Source organism: Symphalangus syndactylus, chromosome 15 (genome assembly GCF_028878055.3).
Source record: "Symphalangus syndactylus isolate Jambi chromosome 15, NHGRI_mSymSyn1-v2.1_pri, whole genome shotgun sequence".
NCBI lineage: Eukaryota > Metazoa > Chordata > Mammalia > Primates > Hylobatidae > Symphalangus > Symphalangus syndactylus.
The window spans coordinates 60,323,206-60,336,874 of NC_072437.2; positions in this window are offsets into that span (position 1 = coordinate 60,323,206).

Here is a 13,669-nt window from a genome sequence, read left to right on the forward strand (position 1 = left end):
TTTAATTGACTCACAGTTTAGCAGGGCTGGGGAGGCCTCAGGAAACTTACAGTCATGGTGGAAGGGGAAGCAAACATGTCCTTCTTCACATGGTGGCAGGCGAGAGAATGAGAACTGAACAAAGTGGGGAGCCCCTTATAAAACCATCAGATTTCATGAGAACTTACTGTCATGAGAACAACATGGGGAAAACCACCCCTATGATTCAATTACCTCCCACCAGTTCCCTCCCATGATACATGGGGATTATGGGAACAACAATTCAAGATGAGATTTGGGCGGGGACATAGCCAAACCATATCAGAGGTTTTGAATGTTATCACTACAAAGAGATATTAAATGCATGAGGTGATGGATATGCTAAATATCCTGATTTGATCTTTAAACAATGTATACATACACGGAAATATCACACTGTACCACATAAACATGTACAATTATTATGTGTCAATTCTAAAAATCTCTCATTACTATATGCTTTTCATAGAATATTTATGATGAGCATTTTAAGCCTTGATGTCTTGATGTTTTCCATGAAGACTTGACATGTTGATAGTGTCTTCTAGATCTGAAATTGTGAATTTTACTACGGGTGATTTCAGAAATCATGAACCTCTTGCTAACTGATGTTTCAAATTTTTAATTTGCTTTATATAGGAAAAAGTCTCTAGTTGACTGCAATAGCTTCAGATCCATCAAGGAACCCTTGTGAAAGAGGCTAAAAATTATACAAATCATTTAAAACTCAGAGACTTAATATATCTTAAATATTAAATAAATGCAAAATGGATAAATTCACACAGTAACTTGTATAGAGACTCTTGGAACACTTGAAAGAGATTTTAAGATGTCCTAACATAATGGAGGACCAATTCATTCCCTATCCCTCAATGATTTCACCATACATATTCTTGCCCTTGGAGCCTCTAGGACAACTATGTTTCATTTCATATATTAATTGAATGATTTCTGAATCTATATATCTCCCGTATCATATGTCCTGGTATCTACAAACCATAGTCTATGAAACTTAAACCATTGTTTTATCATCAAAACCTTTGTTTTCACTTGCCCAATATGCTTACTGTTACAGGGTTACTCCATTTACACAGCAGGATGATACATGTGTCATACATATTTTTTAGCCACTTTCACTGTTCATTGCCTTTTCAAATCTTTATGTTTTCTATCACTTTGGAAGCTACAAAAGTGAATCATAAGCTGACCTGCTTTTTAATCATAAAATAGCTATGATTTGGATAGCATCAAACTAATGTTTCAAATTCCAACCTCACCCTAAAAAGTACATATTATCTTCTATTTAATTAAGATACTAAAACACATAGAATTTGTCACCCCTTCTCACGTGCCCCCCTCCCAAATTCTTTAGCTATTAAGTGGCTTAGCTGGGATTTGGACCAAGTTCTGTCCAACTCCACAGTCCCTGATGTATCCAAAAGAACTGCCATCTATACATAAATACAACAATGACAAAAGTCATTTTCTCTAAGTGCTCTTGAGATGATCATTCACTGTCATAGTAATTCATTTTACTTTCAATCATCATTTACCTATAAGTTTTACTCTCCCCAAGTTGCACTACTCTTACTTAAGTGTGTTTATATAGTTTTGTAGTCTTTACTAGTATCAAGTAAACCTGTGTTATTGATTTAACAATGAGTATTAATTTATGTGCTGAGTTCATCCATTACTATTCTTGGTTTCTTTTATTCACAACTTGATTAAAGTTTTTATTTACCCTTTTATGAAACTTAACATATTCTAACAAGCTTCAAGTTCATCTATTCTAAACACTCAAAAACCATTTGGATTCAGGAACATAATCTCTGTACAGTTGCAATTGTTGTATACATGTTTGTTCACTTGTATTAATTCTTCCTCCCTTGTTCTCCAGTATTGCTATGTGCATGGAATTCTCCAGAGAACTTGGTGGAGTGGTCCATCAATGAATGTATATGCTTGACTATTGCTATATGCTCTGAGCATGGTAAAAATCAGGTGTACTAGTCAGGGTTCTCTAGAGGGACAGAACTAATAGGATATATGTATATATGAAGAGGAGTTTATTAAGGAGAATTGCCTCACATAATCACAAGGTAAAGTCCCATGATGGGCTGTCTGCAAGTTGAGGAGCAAGGAAGCCAGTAGTGAATTGGTCCAAGTCCCAAAACCTCAAAAGTAGCGAAGTCGAGAGTGTAGCTTTCAGTCTGTGGCCGAAGGCCTGAGAGTCCCCAGCAAACCACTGGTGTAAGTCCAAGAGTCCTAAGACGAAGAACTCAGAGTCTGATGTTCAACAGCAGGAAGCATCCATCCAGGACAAAGTTGAAGGCTGGAAGACTCAGCAAGTCTGCTGATGCCACCTTCTTCTGTCTGCTTTTTCTAGCCCTAGCCCTAGCAGCAGAGTGGATGGTGCCCACCTAGATTAAGGGTGGGTCTGCCTCTCTTAATCTTCTGACTCAAATGTTAATCTCCTTTTGCAACATCCTCACAGACACACCCAGCAACAATGCTTTGCATCCTTCAATCAGGTTGACACTTAATATTAACCATAACATCAGGGAAGCCATAAATGCAGAGGATGGTTAAGCAAAGAAAAACAAACGGTTTATCTTCAAACCTCAATTACCTGTCTGAAGTGAGAAGGTACTATGTCAGAATACAAAAAGATAGGGTCTCAAACAATTAGAGTCTACCTTCGAGTAAGTCCCAGATTGCACTGCCCCCTTGAGGTGGGATTGAAGGATTACAATACTAAAATTTAATTTCCTATAGTATTATCCTATAGTACACATGAGACAGACAAGATTGGCACAGGTTTGTCAAAGATCAGATAGTTGTAGCTATGCGGCATCATTTCTGAGGGCTCTGTTCTGTTCCATTGATCTATGTCTCTGTTGTGGTACCAGTACCATGCTGTTTTGGTTACTGTAGCCTTGTAGTATAGTTTAAAATCAGGTAGCGTGATGCCTCCAGCTTTGTTCTTTTGGCTTAGGACTGACTTGGTGATGCGGGCTCTTTTTTGGTTCCATATGAACTTTAAAGTAGTTTTTTCCAATTCTGTGAAGAAAGTCATTGGTAGCTTGATGGGGATGGCATTTAATCTATAAATTACCTTGGGCAGTATGGCCATTTTCACGATATTGATTCTTCCAACCCATGAGCATGGAATGTTCTTCCATTTGTTTGTATCCTCTTTTATTTCATTGAGCAGTGGTTTGTAGTTCTCCTTGAAGAGGTCCTTCACATCCCTTGTAAGTTGGATTCCTAGGTATTTTATTCTCTTTGAAGCAATTGTGAATGGGAGTTCACAAAGGATTCCCTATTTAATAAATGGTGCTGGGAAAACTGGCTAGCCATATGTAGAAAGCTGCAACTGGATCCCTTCCTTACACCTTATACAAAAATTAATTCAAGATGGATTAAAGACTTATATGTTAGACCTAAAACCATTAAAATCCTACAAGAAAACCTAGGCAATACCATTCAGGACATAGGCGTGGGCAAGGACTTCATGTCTAAAACACCAAAAGCAATGGCAACAAAAGCCAAAATCGACAAATGGGATCTCATTAAACTAAAGAGCTTCTGCACAGCAAAAGAAACTATCATCAGAGTGAACAGGCAACCTACACAATGGGAGAAAATTTTTGCAACCTACTCATCTGACAAAGGGCTAATATCCAGAATCTACAATGAACTCAAACAAATTTACAAGAAAAAAACAAACAACCCCATCAAAAAGTGGGCAGAGGACATGAACAGACACTTCTCAAAAGAAGACATTTATGCAGCCAAAAAACACATGAAGAAATGCTCCTCATCACTGGCCATCAGAGAAATGCAAATCAAAACCACAGTGAGATACCATCTCACACCAGTTAGAATGGCCATCATTAAAAAATCAGGAAACAACAGGTGCTGGAGAGGATGTGGAGAAATAGGAACACTTTTACACTGTTGGTGGGACTGTAAACTAGTTCAACCATTGTGGAAGTCAGTGTGGCAATTCCTCAGGGATCTAGAACTAGAAATACCATTTGACCCAGCCATCCCATTACTGGGTATATACCCAAAGGACTATAAATCATGCTGCTATAAAGACACATGCACACGTATGTTTATTGCGGCACTATTCACAATAGCAAAGAATTGGAACCAACCCAAATGTCCAACAACGATAGACTGGATTAAGAAAATGTGGCACATATACACCATGGAATACTATGCAGCCATAAAAAATGATGAGTTCGTGTCCTTTGTAGGGACATGGATGAAACTGGAAAACATCATTCTCAGTAAACTATCGCAAGGACAAAAAACCAAACACCGCATGTTCTCACTCATAGGTGGGAATTGAACAATGAGAACTCATGGACACAGGAAGGGGAACATCACGCTCCGGGGACTGTTGGGGGGTGGGGGGAGGGGGGAGGGACAGCATTAGGAGATACATCTAATGCTAAATGACGAGTTAATGGGTGCAGGAAATCAACATGGCACATGGATACATATGTAACAAACCTGCACATTGTGCACATGTACCCTAAAACCCTAAAGTATAATAAAAAAAAAAAAAAAAAAAGGAAAAAAAAAAAAAAAAAAAAAAAAAAACATTGGCACAGAATTAAAATATGACAAAGTTGGCTAACTCTTGGGAGGCTTTCAAAAAATGTTTATTTATTGAAAAAATGCCTAAAACATTGTTACTTTTTTAGTTTTAATGCTGTTATTCTATTTATACAGAAGTGAGATGGAGTAAAGGTGAAGGGAATTTTGTTCTCTATAAACCATCCATCCACTTGATCACAAAGTTGTACTATGTAAATAAGTCAGAAATCCAAACTTAACAATTTGGTCATAAAAACCACCAAAAAATTTTTTAATGTCATTGTTTTAGTTCATTTGGGCTGCTATAACCAAATACCTTAGACTGGGTAGCTTATAAGCAACAGAAATTTATTTCTCACTCTTCTGGAAGTTGGGAAGTCCAAAATTCAGGCACTGGCAGGTTCAGTACCTTGTGAGGTCCTAATTCTAGCTGTGTCTTGACAAGGTGAAAGGAAAAAGGCAGCTTTCTGGGGGTCTCTTTTATAGAGCATTGATCCCATTAATGAGGGTTCCACTCTCATGATCTAATTGCCTCCCAATATTCCACCGCTAACACCATCACGTCAGCGATTAGGTTTCAACATACGAGTTTTGGAAGGACACATTCAGACCATGGCAGTCATGTAATAAAATAGCATATTCTATATATCTTCTTTATTAACAATTTATTTATTTACAAGGCAAATATAATAATCTGGTTTTATTAAATACAAGTGAATTCACCAAAATATCAATAAATTATATAATTGAAAGTAATAACTGATTTCCTCAATTTTATTGATAAGCATTGAAAATAAATATATTAATGCATTTTAAATATTAAAACTTCAGTAACTGTGTGGTGTTTTGCCCAACCTCCAACAAATCTTTTTGTTATGTTACTTTTAAGCAAAGATTACAATTTCCAAAGACAAAAATCTTGTTACATATTGTTAAACCTGTTTCCTCCCAAAGTTGCCAAAAAATGAAAATAAATTAAAACAATTTTAATGTGCAAAACTGAAAAGTAGCTACTTGTGCAGTTATTACGAAACTTTATTTATTTCAAACCGAAGTTTTATCCCTTCTATTGCTAAATTACCAATAATTTATTTTGTGCTTAATTTATTTTCCTTAGTGCACTCTTTAAAACTCAGCATAATATCTTCAACACAGTAATCATTTTTCTTTACAATGACAAAGCTAAAAGCTGCTCAAATGTAGGGCTAATTCTTTATTTTTCTCTTTGGGGAACAACTAGTGAGCACCAGGCCCTGAGCTAGGCAAAATGGTTACAAAATTCACAGTCACCAAAGGATTCCATTTATTAAATAAAGGTTCTTGATTACAAACTGTCCTCTGATTGCAAACACTGACTTTTCTGAAATTTTATTACATTTAGTCAAAATAGTTTCAGATCAGAATCTATAAAGTTCAAACAAGACTCATTCAAAATTCTCTTTAACGGGCATATCAGCTTGGATGGTTATAGATTCATCTATTCTTATTCTGTTGGCAAGTTGTATTAATAATTCTCTTAAAAATTGGTAATGATGACTGAGACCCTAAAATATGACCTATCCAATAACCCTAATAATGCATTTCTTTAGACAGGACCTGCCTGTACCATGAGTGTATGGTCGAAAACAGGGGTGAACCAGTAACCACAGGGGGAAAACTGGTAAAGGAATGATTAAAGGACATCGTTAATCACAACTTGAGTAATTTATCATAGCAGTAGATAGTTTAGGAAGTATAGTTCAGGACAACAACCTTGTACACAGCAATTGGAAGTAGAATAGCATAAAGGAACTTAGAATATTTTGGTGAAGAAAAATGTGTAAAAGAAAACATCTTAAGTGTTGACTTAAGTCATAATGACTGTGAATATATGAGATACCGAGGTCTAAACAAGGATGAACCTGCATTGACTTTGCCTTAGATGATCAAGTGTTCTTAACCACTGTTTTTAGACTTAGGAAAAATTAGAAATTCTAGTATTATAAAAAAGTCCACCTCTTTAAGTATGACACTTTTTTTTGCTTGCTTATTGACTGATTAAAACGTACTGCATTCACACGCCTCAAAATTCCAAAAGTACAGAGAATAGAGTAATAAGTTTTCTTTAACTCCTATCTTGCCACCTAGTTCTCCTCCTCAGAGGCAACTAATATTATATACAATGCTCAGTGCATATATGAGCAAATATATTCATATAGTTGTTCCTTCCTTTTACACAAATAATATTCTATTTACCTGGGAGCTTATTTTTTTTCCACTAAACTATACCTTGGAACTTATCCCCTAACAGCAATAAATTTACTTTCTCTTTTCAGTAGATAGTATTCTATTGAATGGATGTATCATAATTTATTTGACCAGCTCTATGTTGATAGACATTTAGTTTGTTTTCAGTCTTTTGCTATTTCAAATAATGCTGCAATGACTTGCATTATACATGTCACTTCGTACATAGGTAAGTAATCTCTAAGATAAATTCCCAGAGGTAGAGTTATTAATTTTAAGAGTATGTGTGTTTGTAACTTTGATAAATGTTGCTAAATTACCCTACATAGATTTTTTTTTAAATGCCTCTTTCACACACACTCACTAATGCTCAGTGTTACCAAGCTTTGTGATCTTTTCCAATTTAATGGGTCAATCATGATATTTCAGTATAACTTTCATTTGTATTTCTCATGATGAATGAGATTTATACCTTCCCATATATACTTTAGAGCCATTTATATTTCCTTTCATGTAAACTGGTCATAATCTTTGCTCATTTATCTTTTGGATTACTGGTCTATCTAGAGTTTTTAAGATTCTTCATATTAAAAATCTTATATATCTCTTCTTTATAGATACATAAAAGTTGGCACTTTGTGATATGAATTGCAAATATTTTCCTAGTATTTTCAGAGTTAATGAAGATTAAAAATTATTTACTGCTTTCATATTTGAATGAACATTTGGATGATATAAGATACTTGGGTAATACTTTCCTTTCTTGAAAATTTTAGAGTCATTTCTCCACTGTCCTCTAGAATTAAATACGACTGTCGAGAAGTCTGATGTCAGCCTGTTTTGTTTTTACTCTCTAGAGATGAATCATTGTTTTTGCCTGATTGTCCAAAGGATTCTTTCTTTATCTTCAAAGTTCAGCAGTTATATTAGGATATCTTTGAAGTTCAGCAGTTGTATTAGGATATGTCTCTGTGTTGATCATAACATGTTAATTTTTCCTAAGACCTGACATGCCATTTCAAAGTTAATATTTTCTTCAATCGTATTTCAAGTATTTTTTCTCATCTGTTATATAGGAATTTCCAGTAAGCACACGTTAGATCTCCTTTGTCTGTCTCCCTAGATATCATTTTATCTCTAATCATTTTAAGTTATATTTATTTTCATTCATTTTGATTGCTTTTCTCATATTTAATCTCTATATTCCTTTTTACATTCTCATCATGATGAATCTTTTTAAATTGCCATAAGCACTCTCTTATCTATCTCCACACCCTCAAATATTTTTCAAATATAGGACAAATCCAGGAAAATTTCAGCAACAAGAGAGATAATGGTGTAATGGTTTTTAATCCATGGAACAAAATAAGAATCTGCAAGTCCATAGAGATTTAAATAGACAGAAAGATACTTATTTACAGTAAAATGCTAACTAATAAACATAGGAGGAATGCAAGAAAATAGGAAAATCACCTATGGCTTTCAAAGTTAATAGGTAAAAGTTTGGTGAGGAAGTGTATATTTACATGATCTCAAAGTAATTTTGGCTTAAAATATCCTGGGAAAGAGTTCTGGCTAAATGAAATGATATACTCATTTTTTTCCCAAGGAAATTAGTCCTAAGTGCCTTGACACCAAAGCAGAATGAGGTTTTCTTGGTTATTTCACATTTTTTCCTTCCTATCTCTTTCCCCACCTTCACCCTTTCCCTGCTTAAACCAATAGTCTTGATGGGATGAGAAAGTCAACTTGCTCCTTTTGCATTGTAGTAGAATAAAAAACTAATTCTTAAATACATTAATAAAGAAGACATAGAGCTTTGAGAGTTTCCAAAGCAATGAATATGGAATGGGGCTTCTTTGTCTATAGCTGGAAACTTTTGAAGGGGCAGTAATACAAAAAAGTTACGAGTATCAATTTCCAGAGTATCAAGTGTCTTTTGTATTTTTTTTTCAAACACTTGATAAGCCAAATAATTTATCATGCTGGTTCTCCTATCCCAGTTGCCCTTATCCCACTTGACAAAAAAAAAAAAAAAAAAGACACATATTTCCTACATCCAGAAACTTGTTGTGGTGAATTGCCCCAAGCTCTGAAAACCACCAAAGCAGCAAAGGGTAATTTCAATAGAGGATGCTGAAAAGGCAAAAGGCATTAGTAACTGGGAAACAAATCCATTTCCAAGACAGGTAATTACCAATTATTTGCTTAAGACAAAATTGAAAAACAAAAATGGCCTAAAGCTATTAACTGGTAGAAATCAAACATAATTTTTGATGACAGTTCAGTCTGTGATTTTTAACAAATAAGGTAGGAGTTCAAAGTGACTTATTTATTTGTATCTATTTCTATGTGGTTTTCAGCACTTAATAAAAAAAAAATAGCATAGAACTAGTGCTGAACTATCTCATTCTCACATCAATACATCAATTAATTTTTAAAATCATATAAATTTTGATTATTTAATTATCAAAAATTTTAGGTTTCTGTTCTTATGGTCATTTTGAACTGATAATAATTATAATGATAACTCAATGAAGATGTTAACCACTTAGAATATTATTGATCACAAGAAATAACATTTTAATTTATATACATAGTTTTGTTGAATAAAATATATTACTCTGATCTATCAAGCAAAAACATATTTTACATTAATGGAAAATTCTGTTGAGTAAGAGGAATAAATATAAGATCACAGGGAAAAATGAAGTAAAAATTTTTAACTGTTGAAGAATATTCATGTGTATTTTTTTCAACAGCTGATGATGAGTATCAAATTGCTCTGGCATTTATTTCCATTGAAAACTTTTTAAAAGGTAATTTGATGGTTTTGTTTTAAAATATAAACATATGCAACATGATAAAAGTTACATCTTAAATGAAAGTTTAATATTGTATGTGCGAATATACAGTTTTTCAACATCTTACAAGAGTTGCACAAAGAAAGTTTGAGAATAATCGACTCAAAAAGTATTAAGTTGAAATTTGGAGAAACAGATTTTCCATTTAAAAATATGTGATAACTGTTGCCTAGAGCTCATCTAAAGAAACTCTTGTGGAATTAACTATGAGAGTTTGCAAGTATTTGTGCTCACTTCTCATGTCAATATTAAGATTGCATAGCATTTTGAAGGCTGGCATGACTTTTCAAGAGTTTAATAAAGACGGCATTACAGCATTACAAAAAGTAGGATGGAAAAACCTTAATATCTACAAAATTTAGGAAAATTGTTAAAGACTTATAAAGATGAGCAAGCAACTTGCCAGTAATCAATATAGACTAATTTGATATCTGTTGTACTATCTGCACAGTAGGAACAATGTCTTTACACCTTTATTTATCATTGACTGTGATCACTGATTCTATAACCTTTCAATGGATTTATTAGAATTCCTGCTTTTAAAAAAAAGGAGGAGGGTGGAGGAGTGTCTAAATAATTTCACAGTACTTTACTTTTCTGATCATCTTTACACAAACAAGAGAAAGGATATCTAGCTTTCCAGTCCCTTTAAGTGGAGAAGAGGTAAAAGCAAATATCTTAATACTCTACTAGAACATTTTACAAAATAGGTGAATAAAATGTACACATCATGAAGTCACTTACAGAACTGAAGAGATATTTGCTCCAATTTTAAACTTTATATTCATGTAATTTCGTTTTCTCAATTGCATGTATGATCAAACTCTCGCAAATTAATATTGAGTTGCAAATTAAATTGAAGAGTGGAATGGACTCTTTCCACCTGGTCTAAAATATTTATCTTATGATGTTCCAGTAGGCTATTTAAGAGTATTTTCCCTTGGCTTAACTTATATCTTTTATTTCACACTAGTAGGTTGAGAGTATACATTTTTTTCTTTTAGTTTAAATAGTGTTCCAGAGAAATAATCCATATGGAAATAATGTTTTGAGCTCAAAGTTACTAATGTACTTTGTAAAAAGTACACTACAAAAATTCAAGTTCCTTAAATTATTGTTAGCTATTAAGTTAGCTCTAAAACAAAAACTGCTGAATGCTGTGAAACCACCTTCACAGATGCCATAGGGTTTAAGGACCAAAATTAACCTTTTTTTTTTTTTTTTGAGACGGAGTTTTGTTCTTGTTGCCCAGGCTGGAGTGCAATGGTGCGATCTCGGCTCACTGCAACCTATGCCTCTTGGGTTCAAGCGATTCTCCTGCCTCAGGCTCCTGAGTAGTGGGAATTACAGGCGCCCACCACCATGCCTGGCTAATTTTTATATTTTTAGTAGAGACAGCGTTCCATCATGTTGGCCAGGCATATATATGCTATAAGCTGGGTGTGGTCACATACACCTATAATTCCAGCTACTTGAGAGGCTGCAGCAGGAGAATTGCTTGAACTCAGGAGGCAGAGGCTGCAGTGAGCAGAGTAGTTTCCATGAACAGATAAAGTATTTCCAGATAAAGTATTTCCAGCAACTGCCTATCTCTAGATAGCATATATACGCTATAGACAGATATATATACACACATATATATATAATTTTTTTTCTAGTAGAGATCCCCATCTCTACTAAACATCTTCACCATGTTGGCCAGGCTGGTCTTGAACTCCTGATGATTCACTTGCCTCCCAATGAAACTGCTCCTAACCTAGTGTGTTATCATTCTGTTCTGCCATCTTATATTGGCTCCCATTCACATGGGTGTTACCCAATGGTTGCAAGATGGCACTACATCTCCAGACAACATGTCTGTGTTCAAAGTCAGATTAGCGGTATGGGTGGTTGTATCAGCTCATATGTCCCTTTGGAATGTAAAAACTTTCCCAAGAAATCCAGGAGAAATCAATTTACATATCAATGGACAGAACTGTCATATAGCCACTCCCTAGCGATAAGATAAGCTAGAAATTCAGTACATTCTGATTTGCTATGTGTGTTTCTTTTTTTCTTTTTGATTTAGTTTTTAAAAAGTGGCTATATGGGTTTCTGTTACATAAATTAGCTAATACATGATTGATAAATAAGGCAAAAATGCCATTATAAAACAAATTAATATGTTATTTCCTGTGTAACTCTCTTATGCAAAAGGACCCAGAATATGAGAAGTAAATTCATGTTATATTAATTTTAAAATGTACATTTTTTCACATTTTAATGTTTTTGAAACCAATGGAGTTTATAATTGTTGTGGGCCAGATGTAAGTCATTATAAATTGCCATTGCCTGTGCATGCATATGCAAACTTGGTCATAGTAGTATACATCGCCATGCATTCAAATGAATTATGCACTGTTGTTACTGCATGCCAAGCAATGCACCTGAAGGCAAGAGAAAGTGAAAAATTCCTCAAAGTCAATGAAAGAAATTTCATGACAAGAGGCTGACTGATATATCTATTAATCACGTAAAACTATCATTAAGACAGAAAACATCAGTTTGTCAGAAATTTAAGGCTGATTTTGAGCAGAAGCTGTTTAATATTCAGTGATGCATGATTCCATAAGGTTAAATGAAGCTATAAATTAGTCAAATATAAAAACAGCAGCTTCAAAATTCATAAGTTACTAACTTGGAAGAAAACTTCAAAATGCTTTTAAGAAATGCTATAATGCTCTTAATGGCATAGGTTATAATATCATGTGCAAAAATATGGATGACTTTGCTGAGTTGAAAAGTAATATAAAATAGTTAGACTCCAAATGTAAAGAAGTTTTAAAAATATTTAACCAATTCTTTTTATATGTAATCGTTAGTTTTAGGTATACACAAGAGTAATTTTTTTTTAATTCCATGAGCAAATTAGTCTAAAAAAACACTTTCAATGAATATACAACATAATTATAGCTTTGGAAATAAAACATTGTGTCATTGTTTAATTAGCATGTATCACTCTTTCTTATTAGCTGATAAATTGAGTGTTTTGTCCTACAATCAAGGCATCTTAATGAATTTGATATAATCAGCGAGAAAAGCGGGGGAAGTCTTCAGATTAGCTACTCTACTGGAATCAAGAATCCTCTCTGAATATTTTTTACAAAGATGAAAGTGAGGTCTTCATGAGTTGATCCCTCTCCAGAGACACTCACCAAGCCTTGAATGACTCATGTTTGGCTCCACTACCCTCCCTCCTTGGTTTTGAAAATGGCAGCCCCACTAGCCCAGAACTCTATTTGCATCTCCATTGACTCAGTACCTACTACTTTTGTTTTAGTTGATGTTTTGCCATTATTTCCTGTTTTGTTTTTTGTTTTGGGGGGTGTTTTGGGGGTAAATTTTAATATGCTCAGTGGTAGCCTCTGTTTGCATCTCATATTCAAATATACAATTGATCACTAATCATCAGGGAAATGCAAATCAAAACCACAACAAGATATCATCTCACCCCAGTTAGAATAGCTCTAATCAAAAGAACAAAAATAACAAATGCTGGTGAGGATGTGGAGAATGGGGAACATTCAGGCACAGCTGATAGGAATGTAAAGTAGTATAGCCATTATGAAAACAGCATGGAGTTTCCTCAGAAAACTAAAAATAGAACTACCAGATGATCCAGCAATGGACTGTTTAGTATATAGCCAATACTAGCTTTTCTTTGTAGTTTCTTGACCTTTATGGATTTGGATATATTTGACTTCCTTTTTTGGTATACTTTTTTTTTTTTTTTTTTTTGGATTGTGTAAGGCTGGTCTCTCCTGGCTTTCTGCTAACATCACTCACTACACCTTTTCTGTCTCCTTTGCTGAGTCTCAATTCACTTCTAATTGACTTCTAAATGTCAGTGCCCTATTCACAATCACAAAGATATGGAATCAAGCTAAGTGTTCAAGTGTCCATCAATGGAT